This window comes from Rhinopithecus bieti, unplaced genomic scaffold, assembly GCF_001698545.2.
Source record: "Rhinopithecus bieti isolate Rb0 unplaced genomic scaffold, ASM169854v2 scaffold_26546, whole genome shotgun sequence".
Classification (NCBI taxonomy): Eukaryota; Metazoa; Chordata; class Mammalia; order Primates; family Cercopithecidae; genus Rhinopithecus; species Rhinopithecus bieti.
In genome coordinates this window covers 1603362-1608356 of record NW_016812367.1, presented here as the reverse complement: position 1 = coordinate 1608356, position 4995 = coordinate 1603362, and the positions used below count along the sequence as shown (strand labels likewise).

At 49.3% G+C, this 4995-nt stretch overlaps 1 protein-coding gene across 4 annotated transcripts in view; it reads right to left on the bottom strand.

The window, feature by feature from the left end:
• Positions 1 to 3498, bottom strand: part of UIMC1 (ubiquitin interaction motif containing 1) — a 97034-nt gene extending 93536 nt beyond the window's left edge. The window contains exon 1 of one of the 4 annotated variants that reach the window (XM_017896093.1): positions 2975 to 3498. The gene's annotated coding sequence lies outside the window, so the exon portion shown is untranslated. Of the gene's footprint in view, positions 1 to 2868; positions 2941 to 2974 lie in introns of those variants that run through there. The other 3 variants (XM_017896094.1, XM_017896096.1, XM_017896095.1) reach the window with 3 other exon arrangements.
• Positions 3499 to 4995: the final 1497 nt, after the last annotated feature.

Genomic DNA, 4995 nt, shown 5'->3' with positions numbered 1-4995 from the left:
CAAAAAAAAAAGCTAGCCGGGCGAGGTGGCTGGCGCCTGTAGTCCCAGCTACTCCGGAGGCTGAGGCAGGAGAATGGCGTAAACCCGGGAGGCGGGGCTTGCCGTGAGCTGAGATCCGGCCACTGCACTCCAGCCGGGCAACAGAGCGAGACTCCGTCTCAAAAAAAAAAAAAAAAAAAAAAACTGGACTCCAATTTCCATAACTTGTATCTCCTCTAACTAAAACTGCTGCTTGATACAGGATATGCACCTATAAATATTTGCTGAGTGAAGAAGGAGCACAAAGTTAATTGTTTCCTGTACCGTGTGTGCATGTGTATTGTTTTTGAGACAAGGCCTCACTCTGTCATGGAGTGCAATGGCATGATCATAGCTCACCGCAGACTCAACTTCCCAGGATCAGGCAATTCTCCCACCAGAGCCATGTGCCAACAAGCCCAGCTAATTTTTTTGTATTTTCTGTAGAGGCTGGGTTTCACCATGTTACCCAAGCTGGTCTTGAACTCCTGGGTGCAAGCAATTGCCCATCTCAGCCTCCCAAAGTGCTGGGATTACATGTACCATATATTTAAACCAATATGCTCAAATTTGATAGCAAGGGAAGCCACACCACAAAATATATGTAATTTCTAAAAGGCATGTAAATAAATAAAACCCCAGCATAGAACCACTGCAGGCTCAAGGTGGGTATTCAAAGAATCACAGCAGATGAAGGATCAATAAGAAGCATTAAGTAGAGGCCCCCCACAGATACAAATTCCAAAATTTCCAGTGCTTCATGAGATTTAGCCACAGTAAATTACTGTTTTCCACAGTAATTCTAAAAACCTAAATAAGAGAGGTACCGGATCAGTTCATTTAAACAAGCAAGCCAGCATACAGTTCAACTACTATTTTTTAAGTTACTACCCTTCAAGATGAAGAACTCACTAAAATAATGGTCTATCTTCACTTATTGAACTAAGCTAAAATGAATTACCACTGACTGACTATGAAGGAGGAATCAAGTCTGGATGCCAACAGCAGCTTCTTAATCATGACATTAAGGAACAAAATGTCTCCAGAAAGATGCAGAAGCAGGACAGGTGCCCCGGTAATGAGACTTATTTCACAGGTAACATTTTGGGAAGTGTCCTTGAAAATTCTCAATTTCAGATATTATTTGCCATTTTCTTTCAGCACATCCATCGTCTTGATCTATCTGAAGAAAAATTACTGACAAGGTAATTTAAAATCTTGACAGTCCAGGTACCAAACTTGTCAAAATTGCTTTTGAAAGCTTGGGGGCATAGGGACCTTAAGAACAATCCTTTATAAATGATTGACTATTAACCCTAAATAGGTACCTAGCACTTTCTTTATTTGGAGACAAGGTCCTGCTCTGTCACCCAGGAGGGAGTGCAGTAGGGCAATCAGCCTTGACCTCCAAAGGTCAAGCAATCCTCCCACCTCAGTTTCCCGAGAAGCTGGGAACCACAGGCACGTGCCACCACGCCCAGCTAATTTTTTTTATTTTGAGGGTTTTAAGAGACAGGGTCTCACTCATGCCCATGCTGAAGGGCAGTGTCACGATCATAGCTCACTGCAGCCTCCACCTCCTGGGCTTACGGGAGCCTCCTGCCTCAGCCACCTGAGTAGCTGGGACTACAGGCAGGCGCCACCATACTCTGATAATTTTTTTTACTTTTTGTAGAGACAGAGTCTCCTATGTTACCAAGGCCGGTCTTCATGCTCCTGGACTCAAGTGATTTTTCTGCCTCGGCCTCTCAAAGTGCTGGGATTATAGGAGTGAGCCACCACGCCCGGCAGCCAAGCGCTTTAATAACTAAATACAATGAACTTATTTCTGTAATTTTTGTAAAAAGGTAAATGCATACATACACACGCATACATCCCTGATACTTTATTTTCCATTTTTCAGTTTATATTCAGCCTCAGTTTAGGACAAGTGTGTAACAATACAATCCGAACACGACTTTAGTATCTAGTTTCACAACAACTCTACGTAGTAGATATTCACATCACGATTTTCCACGTGAGGAAACTTACGCAAACAGCTGATAAATTGGTAAAGGGCTAAGAATTGAAGCTCAATGTATCTGATTCCAAAAACACACTTTCATTCGACTACAAGGCACTTTCTCCCTTGACAGGAAAACAATAAAGACAGAAGCATAAACTTTTCACTTTTTCCGGGTGTCTTTTCTATATGTCAGTGCGATGTAGTGATCAAATGAAAGAACACTGGAGTCCGGCTCCCGGGATTCAAATCCAGCTCCACTACTGCCCGGGACGCGCGCCCGGTTCACTGAGAGGCGGGGAACTAGCCCGCATGCTGTGGCGCTGAGAAGTCTGCGGCGCCGCCTGAGAGCACCTGGAAACGCGCCGGCCCTGCGGGGGCGAAAGCGTCTAGGACGATAAGGATCTCCAAAGAGAGCGTCGGGGGTTTTTTTCGGGGCAAATAATTAGAGAAAACGAGGATCACACAACAAAATAGTAACCCAGCGCGGGAAGCAGCGCAGGCCGGGCGCCCCGAGGCGTGAGGCGGCGCGGACCACGGCCAAGGGAGCTAGGCGCCCGCCCGACGCCCGAGAGGATGCAGGCCGCCCCCCAGGTGTGAAAGGGACACACCCAGCAACCGAGGGTGCAAAGCCCAACCTGGCGTTCCGAGGGGCCCTGCGTGGCGTCAGGAGAAACCCAACCCGCGTCCCGAGCCCACCTCAACGTCGGGAGGGACCCAGTCCGGGCATCTGGAGAAGCCCAACCCAGCACCAGGAATGGCCCGTCCCGGCGTCCGGAATCCGCTCTCTAATCGGGAGGGTCCCAACCCCGCATCCCGAGCCCACTTCGGCGTCCGGAGGGACCCACCTCCTACTTCGGCAAGGCCCGCCCCGGCGTCCGGAGCCCACCCCCGCGTCGCGAAGGACCGACCCAGGCAGCAGGAAGGGCCGCCCCGCCGTCGGGAGAGGCCTACCTCGGCGTCGGGAGGCTCCCCTCCCGGAGAGGAGAGGGCCGCGGACCCGCTGAGGAAGAGAAGGAGGCAGGGAGGGGCGGGCGGAGTTGTGCACAGGCGGCAAATACTCACTCGCCGGCGCGGGCCGCTCAGCCCACCTTCTCCGGGTTGCCCGGGGTCGCAAGCCGCCACACGTTGGGAGCGCGGTGAGGGGGGGGGGGCGCGCGCGTCCGATGCCTGAGACGTGCTCTCGGGGCGGGCGCAGGCGCGGTGCGCGGAGACTGAACCAACCCCCGCCGCGGGGGAGCCACCCGGGACGTACCAACTGTGCGGGAGGCGCTGGCCGCCCGGGACGCGGCTCACGCCTGGCGCGATCTCAGTTGCTTGCGGTTTGAGGGAAAGCAAGGAGTAACAACAAACTCAGAGATAGCTGTGGGGTAAAATGTATAGAACGGCCACTTTTGAGGACAATTCCGTGTGGTGAAATTTAAAATGCCCATTTTATGACCCAGCTATTTCAGGTCTAGAAAAACGCGGAAATGCCGAGTGCGATGGCTCACGCCTGTAATCCCAGCGTTTTGGGAGACCGAGGCGGGCGGATCACCTGAGGTCGGGAGTTCGAGACCAGCCTGGTCAACACAGTGAAACCCCTTCTGTACTAAAATACAAAAATTAGCCAGGCGTAGTGGCGCACGCCTGTAATAACAGCTACTTGGGATGCTGAGTCAAGAGAATCGCTTGAATCCGGGAGGTGGAAGATGCAGTGAGCCTAGATCACGCCACTGCACCCCAGCCTGGGTGACAGAGTGAGACTGTGTCTCAAAAAAAAAAAAAAAAAGACCTAAAAATAAACATAAGAAAACGTTAACGGTGGGGTAATCGAACATGGAACTACAGGTGCATTATTCTGAGTTCTTTTCTGTAACATTTACATTCTGGAATGCCTTTGCCCTATCTCCCCCATGCCACCTACCTCCAACTGATCCTCCAAAACCCTCCTGAACCATTTCTTCCACTGCTTCCTCTAACCTCAGTTCTTTTCTCCTGCATCCTTCCTCAGCTTCTGGGACATTCAATCTTCCACAATATACTACAATTCTTTGCTGTATGAGTCTATATCTCTTCAATAAGACTTGTGAGCTCTATGAAGACATGATCCATGTAATCCTCACAAGTAGCAATGGGCCTGTCCTAAAGCAAATACTCAATAAATGTTGATTAAATTGATTGAGGAGTGGGGAGAAAAGGTTTCAGTGCAGGACCAAAAAGATCCCTTTAGGGCATCTCACTTCAGGGAAGACTATTAATGCATTGTTGTTGGCAGCCATTCTGCAAACCTGAGGACAGACAGCCTATCATAGGCAGCCTGTAAGATGGCCCTTAATGATCCCACGGGCTGGCAACCACACTCTTATGTAATCTCTCTTCTTGAGTGTGGGCTATGCTTAATAACTCACTTCTAAACAATAGAATAAGGCAGAAATGATGGCATGTCTTTTCCAAGATTGGGTTATAAAAACTCTGTGGCTTCCTTCTTGGGTACTATCTCAAGTTCTTAATTTGCTCACTCAGGCCAAATGCTGTATGTACTGTGAGAAATAGCCATATGGAAAGACTCACAGGGCAACAGCTTGATCACATCTTGGGAGAGACCTTAAGCCAAAGACCTGTCTAAGCCGTGTCCCAACTCATGACCTATGAAAACTATGTTTATGGTTTTTTGGTTGTTGTTTTTTGTTTGTTTTTTTTGAAAAAATGTCTCACTCTATCGCCCATACTGGAGTGCAGTGGTGTCATCACGGCTCACTGCAGCTTCAAACTCCTGAGCTCAAGCTATCCTCCCACCTCAGCTTCCCAAGTAGCTGGGACTACAGGTGTATGCCACCATGGCTAGCTATTTTTTTGTTGTTTTTCTTGAAGATGGAGTCTCACTATGTGCCCAGGCTGGTCTCAAACTCCTGGGCACAAGTGATCCTTCCGCCTCAGTCTCCCAAAGTGCTGGAATTACAAGCATAAGCCACTGCACCTGGCCTATGTTTTAA